Here is an 11,366-nt window from a genome sequence, read left to right as displayed (position 1 = left end):
TAAATACCCCCAACCACCCCACATTCAAGTCATCTAAGTTTTCCACTTCTCAACCACTTACAAGAGCTAGGCATTCAATTCTAGACACACCAAAGAGATCAAATCCTATCCAACTCCACTCAAGGCTTTAGTGATTAGCGAGAGAGATTTGTCGTGTTCTTTTGAGCTCTTGCGCTTGGATTGCTTCTTTTCTTTCTCACTTGTTCTTGTGATCAAAACTCCATTGTAATCAAGGCAAGAGGCACCAATTGTGTGGTGGCCCTTGCGGGGAAGTTTTGTTCCCGGTTTTGATTTGAGAAGAGAAGCTCACTCGGTCGGAGAGACCGTTTGAGAGAGGGAAAGGGTTGAAAGAGACCCGGTCTTTGTGACCACCTCAACGGGGAGTAGGTTTGCGAAAACCGAACCTCGGTAAAACAAATCCTTGTGTCTCACTCATTATTTGCTTGAGATTTCTTTTGCACCCTCTCTCGCGGACTCGTTTTTATTTCTAACGCTAACCCGGCTTGCAGTTGTGTTTATATTTGTAAATTTCAGTTTCGCCCTATTCAGCCCCCCCCCCCTCTAGGCGACTATCAATTGGTATCATAGCCCGGTGCTTCATTAGAGCCTAACCGCTCGAAGTGATGTCGGGAGATCACGCCAAGAAGGAGATGGAGACCGGCGAAAAGCCCACTACAAGCCACGGGAGCACTTCATCAGAAGAGTCCCGCATCAAGAGGAAGGAGAAGAAGAAGGACTCCTCTAAAGGGAAGGAGAAGAGATCTTCTTCACACCACAAAGAGAAGAAGGAGAAATCCCCTTCCCACAAGCCGCATCGGAGTGGGGACAAGAAAAAGAGGATGAGGAAGGTGGTCTACTACGAGACCGATTCTTCATCGGCATCCACCTCCGGCTCCGATGCGGCATCCGTCACTTCAAAACGCCAAGAGCGTAAGAAGTATAGTAAGATCCCCCTACGCTACCCTCGCATTCCTAAACATACACCTTTACTTTCCGTCCCATTAGGCAAGCCACCAACATTTGATGGTGAAGATTATGCTAGGTGGAGTGATTTAATGCGATTTCATCTAACCTCACTCCACAAAAGTATATTTGATGTTGTTGAGTTTGGTGCACAGGTACCATCCGTAGGGGATGAAAACTATGATGAGGATGAAGTAGCCCAAATCGAGCACTTCAACTCCCAAGCCACAACCATACTCCTCGCCTCTCTAAGTAGAGAGGAATATAACAAGGTGCAAGGGTTGAAGAATGCAAAGGAGATTTGGGATCTACTCAAGACCGCGCACGAGGGTGATGAACTCACCAAGATCACCAAGAGGGAAACGATCGAGGGGGAGCTCGATCGCTTCCGTCTTCGCCAAGGGGAGGAGCCACAAGATATGTACAACCGGCTCAAAACCTTGGTGAACCAAGTGCGCAACCTCGGGAGCAAAAAATGAGATGACCACGAGGTGGTTAAGGTTATTCTTAGATCACTCATCTTCCTTAACCCCACTCAAGTTCAATTAATTCGTGGTAATCCTAGATACACACTAATGACTCCCGAGGAAGTTATCAGGAATTTTGTGAGCTTTGAATGTATGATCAAGGGCTCAAAGAAGATCAACGAGCTTGATGATCCCTCCACATCCGAAGCACAACCGGTGGCATTTAAGGCAACAGAGGAGAAGAAGGAGGAGTCTACACCAAGTAGACAACCAATCGACGCTTCAAAGCTCGACAACGAGGAGATGGCTTTAATCATCAAAAGCTTTCGCCAAATCCTCAAGCAACGGAAGGGGAAGGATTACAAATCCCGTTCCAAGAAGGTTTGCTACAAGTGTGGTAAGCCCGGTCACTTTATTGCTAAATGTCCATTATCAAGTGACAGTGACAGGGATAACGACAAGAAGGGCAAGAGGAGAGAAAAGAAGAAGTACCACAAGAAGAGGGGCGGCGATGCTCACGTATGCCGCGAGTGGGACTCCGACGAGAGCTCCACCGACTCCTCCGACGACGAGGACGCCGCCAACATCGCCGTCACCAAGGGACTCCTCTTCCCCAACGTCGGCCACAAGTGCCTCATGGCAAAGGACGGAAAGAGGAAGAAGGTTAAATCCAAATCATCCACTAAATATGAGTCTTCTAGTGATGATAATGCTAGTGATGAGGAGGATAACTTGCGTACCCTTTTTGCCAACCTTAACATGGAACAAAAGGAAAAAATTAAATGAATTAATTAGTGCTATTCATGAAAAGGATGACCTTTTGGATTCCCAAGAGGACTTCCTAATTAAGGAAAATAAGAAACATGTTAAGGTTAAAAATGCTTATGCTCTAGAGGTAGAAAAATGTGAGAAATTAACTAGTGAGCTAAGCACATGCCATGACACTATTGCCAACCTTAGAAATGAAAATGCTAGTTTAAATGCTAAGGTTGATTCTCATGTTTGTGATGTTTTAATTCCAAATCCTAGAAATAATAATGATGATTTACTTGCTAGGATTGAAGAATTAAACATTTCTCTTGCTAGCCTTAGGAGTGAAAATGAGAAATTAATTGCTAAGGCTAAAGATTTTGATGTTTGCAATATTACAATTTCCGATCTTAGAGATAAGAATGATATATTGCGTGCTAAGATTGTTGAACTTAATTCTTGCAAACCCTCTACATCTATCGTTGAGCATGTATCTATTTGTACTAGATGTAGAGATGTTGATATTAATGTTATTCATGATCACATGTCTTTAATTAAACAACAAAATGATCATATAGCAAAATTAGATGCTAAAATTGTCGAGCATAACTTAGAGAATGAAAAATTTAAATTTGCTCGTAGTATGCTTTATAATGGGAGACGCCCTGGCATCAAGGATGGCATTGGCTTCCAAAGGGGAGACAATGTCAAACCTAATGCCCCTCCTAAAAGATTGTCTAATTTTGTTAAGGGCAAGGCTCCCATGCCTCAGGATAATGAGGGTTACATTTTGTACCCTGCCGGTTATCCCGAGAGCAAGATTAGGAGAATTCACTCTAGGAAGTCTCACTCTGGCCCAAATCATGCTTTTATGTATAAGGGTGAGACATCTAGTTCTAGGCAACCAAACTGTGCTAAGTTGCCTAAGAAGAAAACTCCTAGTGCATCAAATGAACATAGTTTTTCTTTCAAAACTTTTGATGCATCATATGTTTTGACTAACAAATCCGGCAAGGTCGTTGCCAAGTATGTTGGGGGCAAACACAAGAGCTCGAAAACTTGTGTTTGGGTTCCCAAAGTTCTTGTTTCTAATGCCAAAGGACCCAAAACCGTTTGGGTACCTAAAGTCAAGAACTAAACTTGTTTTGTAGGTTTATGCATCCGGGGGCTCAAGTTGGATCATCGATAGCGGGTGCACAAACCACATGACAGGGGAGAAGAAGATGTTCTCCTCCTATGAGAAAAATCAGGATCCCCAACGAGCGATCACATTCGGGGATGGAAACCAAGGTTTGGTCAAAGGTTTGGGTAAAATAGCTATATCCCCTGACCATTCCATTTCCAATGTTTTTCTTGTTGATTCATTAGATTACAATTTGCTTTCTGTATCTCAATTATGCAAAATGGGTTACAACTGTCTTTTCACTAATGTAGGTGTCACTGTCTTTAGAAGAAGTGATGATTCAATAGCATTTAAGGGAGTGTTGGAGGGTCAGCTATACTTGGTAGATTTTGATAGAGCTGAACTCGACACTTACTTAATTGCTAAGACTAACATGGGTTGGCTCTAGCACCGCCGACTAGCCCATGTTGGGAAGAAGAATCTTCATAAGCTTCTAAAGGGAGAGCACATTTTAGGACTAACCAATGTTCATTTTGAGAAAGACAGGGTTTGTAGCACATGCCAGGCAGGAAATCAAGTTGGTGTCCATCATCCACACAAGAACATCATGACGACCGACAGGCCGCTTGAGCTACTCCACATGGATCTATTCGGCCCGATTGCTTACATAAGCATCGGCGGGAGTAAGTATTGTCTTGTAATAGTGGATGATTATTCTCGCTTCACTTGGGTATTCTTTTTGCAGGAAAAATCTCAAACCCAAGAGACCTTAAAGGGATTCTTGAGACGAGCTCAAAATGAGTTCGGCTTAAGGATCAAGAAAATTAGAAGCGACAACAGGATGGAGTTCAAGAACTCTCAAATCGAAGGCTTCCTTGAGGAGGAGGGCATCAAGCATGAGTTCTCTTCTCCCTACACGCCACAACAAAATGGTGTAGTGGAGAGGAAGAATCGAACTCTATTAGACATGGCAAGGACCATGCTTGATGAGTACAAGACTTCGGATCGGTTTTGGGCCGAGGCGGTCAACACCGCCTGCTACGCCATCAACCGGTTATATCTACACCGAATCCTCAAGAAGACATCTTATGAACTCCTAACCGGTAAAAAGCCCAATATTTCATATTTTAGAGTCTTTGGTAGCAAATGTTTTATTCTTGTTAAAAGAGGTAGAAAATCTAAATTTGCTCCTAAGACTGTAGAAGGCTTTTTACTAGGATATGATTCAAACACAAGGGCATATAGAGTCTTTAACAAGTCCACTGGATAAATTGAAGTTTCTTGTGACGTTGTGTTTGATGAGACTAACGGCTCTCAAGTAGAGCAAGTTGATCTTGATGAGATAGGTAATGAAGAGGCTCCATGCATCGCGCTAAGGAACATGTCCATTGGGGATGTGTGTCCTAAGGAATCCGAAGAGCATCCAAATGCACAAGATTAACCGTCCTCCTCCACGCAAGCATCCCCACCAACTCAAAATGAGAATGAAGCTCAAGTTGATGAAATAGAAGATCAAGCAAATGAGCCACCTCAAGATGACGGCAATGATCAAGGGGGAGATGCAAATGATCAAGACAAGGAGGATGAAGAACAAAGGTCGCCACACCCAAGAGTCCACCAAGCAATCCAACGAGATCACCCCGTCGATACCATCCTCGGCGACATTCATAAGGGGGTAACTACTAGATCTCGTGTTGCACATTTTTGTGAGCATTACTCTTTTGTTTCCTCTATTGAGCCACACAGGGTAGAGGAAGCACTCCAAGATTCGGATTGGGTGGTGGCGATGCAAGAGGAGCTCAACAACTTCACTAGGAATGAGGTATGGCATTTAGTTCCACGTCCTAATCAAAATGTTGTAGGAACCAAATGGGTCTTCCGCAACAAGCAAGACGAGCATGGTGTGGTGACAAGGAACAAAGCTCGACTTGTGGCCAAAGGATATTCCCAAGTCGAAGGTTTGGACTTCGGTGAAACCTATGCACCCGTAGCTAGGCTTGAGTCAATTCGCATATTATTGGCCTATGCTACTTACCATGGCTTTAAGCTTTATCAAATGGACGTGAAAAGTGCCTTCCTCAATGGACCAATCAAGGAAGAGGTCTATGTTGAGCAACCTCCCGGCTTTGAAGATAGTGAGTATCCTAACTATGTTTATAAACTCTCTAAGGCGCTTTATGGGCTCAAGCAAGCCCCAAGAGCATGGTATGAATGCCTTAGGGATTTTCTTATCACTAATGGATTCAAAGTCGAAAAGGCTGATCCTACTTTATTTACTAAAACTCTTGAAAATGACTTGTTCATATGCCAAATTTATGTTGATGATATTATATTTGGGTCTACTAACGAGTCTACATGTGAAGAATTTAGTAGGATCATGACACAAAAATTCGAGATGTCTATGATGGGGGAGTTGAAGTATTTTCTAGGATTCCAAGTAAAGCAACTCCAAGAGGGCACCTTCCTTAGCCAAACGAAGTACACTCAAGATATTCTAACCAAGTTTGGAATGAAGGATGCCAAGCCCATCAAGACACCCATGGGAACCAATGGGCATCTCGACCTTGACACGGAAGGTAAGTCCGTGGATCAAAAGGTATACCGGTCAATGATAGGCTCTTTACTCTATTTATGTGCATCTCGACCGGATATTATGCTTTCCGTATGCATGTGTGCAAGATTCCAAGCCGACCCTAAGGAATCTCACCTTACGACCGTAAAACGAATCTTGAGATATTTGGCTTATACTCCTAAGTTTGGACTTTGGTACCCTCGGGGATCCACATTTGATTTGATTGGTTATTCGGATGCCGATTGGGCGGGGTGTAAGATAAATAGGAAAAGCACATCGGGGACTTGCCAGTTCTTGGGAAGATCCTTGGTGTCTTGGGCTTCAAAGAAGCAAAATTCCGTAGCTCTTTCTACCGCCGAAGCCGAGTACATTGCCGCAGGCCATTGTTGCGCGCAATTGCTTTGGATGAGGCAAACCCTGCGGGACTACGGTTACAAATTAACCAAAGTCCCTTTGCTATGTGATAATGAGAGTGCCATCAAGATGGCGGATAATCCCGTCGAGCATAGCCGCACTAAACACATAGCCATTCGGTATCATTTTCTTAGGGATCACCAACAAAAGGGAGATATCGAGATTTCTTACATTAACACTAAAGATCAATTAGCCGATATCTTTACCAAGCCTCTTGATGAACAAACTTTTAACAAACTTAGGCATGAGCTCAATATTCTTGATTCGCGCAAATTCTTTTGCTAAATTGCACACATAGCTCATTTGTATACCTTTGATCATGTCTCTTTCATATGCTATGACTAATGTGTTTTTCAAGTCTATTTCAAACCAAGTCATAGGTGTATTGAAAGGGAATTGGAGTCTTCGGCGAAGACAAAGGCTTCCACTCCGTAACTCATCCTTCGCCGTCGCTCCGCGCATCTCTCCATCTTTTTTTGGGGAGAGTTCAAAGCAAAAGGACTTCGTCTTTGGTACAATCTTCTCTCATTCATTTATGACCAAAAGGGGAAGAAAGTACTTCGAGGGCTCTAATGACTCCGTTTTTGGCGATTCATGCCAAAGGGGGAGAAAGTATGAGCCCAAAGCAAAAGGACCGCACCACCACCTAATTTTAATTTTAAAATTGGAGATTTTCAATTGGTAAATTTCAAATTGGTATCTTATTGTGTTCAAAAGAGGGAGAAAGTAGTATTTCAAAATGATACATCAAAACCCTCTTGAACACTAAGAGGAGGATCTCATTTAGCATTTAGGGGGAGTTTTGTTTAGTCAAAGGGAAGGCATTTGAAACAGGGGGAGAAAATTTCAAATCTTAAAAATGCTTCGTAAAATCTTATTCATTGACCTTTGACTATTTGCAAAAGAACTTTGAAAAGGATTTACAAAAGAATTTGCAAAAACAAAATCCGTGGTGCAGGCGTGGTCCAAAATGTTAAAAATAAAGAAACAATCCATGCGTATCTTGTAAGTATTTATATTGGCTCAATTCCAAGCAATCTTTGCACTTACATTATGCAAGCTAGTTCAATTATGTACTTCCATGTTTGCTTTGGTTTGTGTTGGCATCAATCACCAAAAAGGGGGAGATTGAAAGGGAATTAGGCTTACACCTAGTTCCTAAATAATTTTGGTGGTTGAATTGCCCAATACAGATAATTGGACTAACTAGTTTGCTCTAGTGTATAAGTTATACAGGTGCCAAAGGTTCACACTTAGCCAATAAAAAGACCAAGAATTGGGTTCAACAAAAGAGCAAAGGGGCAACCGAAGGCATCTCTGGTCTGGCGCACCGGACTGTCCGGTGTGCCACCGGACAGTGTCCGGTGCACCAGAGGACTCCAACTCAAACTCGTCACCTTCGGGAAAATTGAGAGGCGCTCCGCTATAATTCACCGGACTGTCCGGTGTACACCGGACAGTGTCCGGTGCTCCAAGGAAGAACGGCCTCAGGAACTCGCCAGCTTCGGGAATCTCCAACGGCTAGTCCACTATAATTCACCGGACATGTCCGCTGTGCACCGGACTGTCCGGTGTGACAACGGAGCAACGTATATTTCGGCGCCAACGGCTACCTGCAGCGCATTAAATGCGCGCCAGCGCGCACAGAAGTCAGGCACGGCCATACTGGCGCACCGGACACTCTACAGTACATGTCCGGTGCGCCACCGGACATCCAGGCGGGCCCAGAAGACAGAGCTCCAACGGTCAGAACCCAACGACTTTGGTGACGTGGCTGGCGCACCGGACATGTCCGGTGTGCACCGGACTGTCCGGTGCACCATACGACAGTCAGCCCCACCAAACGACTAGTTTGGTGGTTGGGGCTATAAATACCCCCAACCACCCCACATTCAAGTCATCCAAGTTTTCCACTTCTCAACCACTTACAAGAGCTAGGCATTCAATTCTAGACACACCAAAGAGATCAAATCCTCTCCAACTCCACTCAAGGCTTTAGTGATTAGCGAGAGAGATTTGTCGTGTTCTTTTGAGCTCTTGCGCTTGGATTGCTTCTTTTCTTTCTCACTTGTTCTTGTGATCAAAACTCCATTGTAATCAAGGCAAGAGGCACCAATTGTGTGGTGGCCCTTGCGGGGAAGTTTTGTTCCCGGTTTTGATTTGAGAAGAGAAGCTCACTCGGTCGGAGATACCGTTTGAGAGAGGGAAAGGGTTGAAAGAGACCCGGTCTTTGTGACCACCTCAACGGGGAGTAGGTTTGCGAAAACCGAACCTCGGTAAAACAAATCCTTGTGTCTCACTCCTTATTTGCTTGAGATTTGTTTTGCACCCTCTCTCGCGGACTCGTTTTTATTTCTAACGCTAACCCGGCTTGCAGTTGTGTTTATATTTGTAAATTTCAGTTTCGCCCTATTCACCCCCCGTCTAGGCGACTATCAAATGTTGATCTTCAGAGATTGTCTCGAAGAAGCAGTGCCAAGGCACAAAATAATTATTGAAGAAGCATATCTTCGTCAAACACTAAAATGAAAAGATCTATTGCTTACTGATTTTACGATGATCGGATGTTTTTATGAAATATGGATATTCTTCACGAAGCATGAAAAGAAGGGAAGGTGTTTTTTCGCCGAAGGCTCAAAAACAGTATGTATGTAAAGTTTCATGCATCGTAAAGAATTAAGTTACAAGCAACTTATATATTACATTCAAAATTATAAAAATATTACACACTTTGTTCAGCAAATATTACATTCCAAATGTTTTTACAATAACAGCTATTCTTCTTTCAAAACTGCTTCCGCAGCTTCGTTCAACAGTCGAGAAACAGCTTCATCTAAAATAGCTTCGGCCATTTTAATGATTTCTTCTTCTCTCTTTGTTTCTGGGTCGGCCGTTGGCTCGAAGGGCTCTAGGGAAGGAGATAGCTTAGCTGCGATAGAAAACGTAAATAAGTTCGAAGTCGCAAAAATAAAACATAAAGTTAGAAGTTATTAAACAATACCCATTCTCCTTTCTAGTTCCGCAGTTCTTTCAGCTGCCTTCATCGCTTCTTTTGCATCATGAGAATCTTTTTCACTCTTTTTATTATCTCGTGCGCCATCTTTCGGCCGTCATTCTCCCAGATGTCAGTAAAGAATTTTCCGCCCACTAAGTTGGCTTCGGCCGAGGGGTCTTTTGTATCTTCAATACTTAAAGTAGCTTCGGCTTGAGCCAAAGTTTTCACATGGTCGTAGCCTGATTTCTCCAAAATAGCCACGATTTCTCGGGCACCTGAGAAAGCGCAGATATCCCCGCGACCACTCAGAACTTCCTCAAAAGCTTCAGCTTCGTTGCTGATCCAATCAATTGGGCCTTCCGGATCACCTCTTACGAAGTTGTCTTCGTTAGAAAGTGCGCCAACATTGGCGAAGCTAGTTTTTATTTTCTTAACACACTCTATAGACTTTTCATAACACGTTTCCTTGGATGCACAAAGTTCTTCAACGTTTTTCTCTAAATAATTTGTCTATTGTTCACTAATTTCTCGTTTAGCTTCTACAACTGCGCATTTTTCTTTAGCTTCGGCTAGCTGTTTCCGAAGATCCTCAATTTCGCGCTTCTGGGCCTCAGCTTGGGCTTTGGAAGCAGCCTCGTCTTCTTTTATTTTATTCACCAATGAATTTAATATTTTATCTTTCTCAAGACCTTCATTCCTTAGCTCAATTACTTCGGAACGAAGGTTGTTTAAAGCCATGGTGCACCCTTCATCTTCGGCACTTTTTTCGCTCTAAGGGCATTGCTGAGAATAAGGCTCTGCCAAAGGAATGTGATATTAATAAATAAACACACGAATTTCTAATCACGCAAAAAGTGTATTTTCTCACCTTTAAACTGTTATATGCTAAGTTGTCGGCCAATTCATCTTTTGACAAAACTGAAAGCCCATCTTCTAGAGTTGGGAATCCGAAGCTTCGTGCCATCTCCCGACAGACAGAGATCTCCTTGCTGTCTGGGAGACAGTACAAGAACTCTTCTTCTCCACTGTCATTGAATATCAACGCCCCTTTCGGATATTTTAATTTATGGGCGAAATGATGAGCTTCTCGTTTTTCTTCTTCAGATAGTATTTTGCCCGAAGCATGTCGCATAATATAATCAGGCAATTTGGGAGGTGCTTCGGGAGTTGAAGAAAGAGTTTTTTCAGACAAAATTTGCTTTAAAGTTTCCTTTCTACTTTCTCCTTCGGTTTCCAAGGATTTTTCTTTGGCAAACTCTGAAGGTCCAGTTTTGATTTTAGCCTGATGCTTTGTAGTTTCGCCTCTAGAGGCTGTTGTTTCAATTTGTGCTTTTTGAGCTTCGACAACTTTTTTCGGCGTAGAGTTTGAAGATTTTATTGTCTCCAGTACATCCAAAACATTAACCATCCTTTTCCTTTTGGGGGTCACAGCCGGACCCTTCTGAGCTTGTGGCACTCCAACTTCTGCCGAAGGACTTAAAATTTCTGATATTTTTGTCCCTTCAGCTTTCGACTCTTCAGTTTTTTCAGCCTTCGGTGTTGCAGACAGCTCTTCAGCTTTCTGCGCAGGTATAGGTTTTTTTGGCTTCAGTAGCCGAAGAAGCCTCGCCGACAAACTCGGGCACTGTGGCCGGCTCAATATAGCGTGGCCGGTGTGTAAGAACCTTCATCTTTTTTCTCTTCGGCGTTGGCTCACTAGGAGCGGCCGAAGCAACTTCCTTCACAGAAGCTGTACCTTTTCTTTTTTGACCCCGTATTGGGTAACAGTAGTCAGGATAGACAAATCCGATAGCATCGAAAACTCTGTTCAGCCTCTTCTTTTTCCGGCCTCCGAAGGCCGCTGATAGCGCAATATCTTCTGCCTTTGAGTACGGTCCGAGCACTTCATCACTTGTAGTTTCAACACATTTCAACCAATCGTCGTCTGGCTCGATAAATTGGTCTACGAACTTGAAGGTATATTTTAGTCTAACCAGACCACCTTCGTGTGGGTTGCTGATGGTTTCCTTCGGTATTTCCCAGTTAGCTACCAATGGCCATATCTTGTAGGCCACGTGCTCTTGAACTAAATCTCTTGTCCCG

This window comes from Zea mays, chromosome 6, assembly GCF_902167145.1.
Source record: "Zea mays cultivar B73 chromosome 6, Zm-B73-REFERENCE-NAM-5.0, whole genome shotgun sequence".
NCBI lineage: Eukaryota > Viridiplantae > Streptophyta > Magnoliopsida > Poales > Poaceae > Zea > Zea mays.
Note: the sequence above shows the minus strand (reverse complement) of the source record.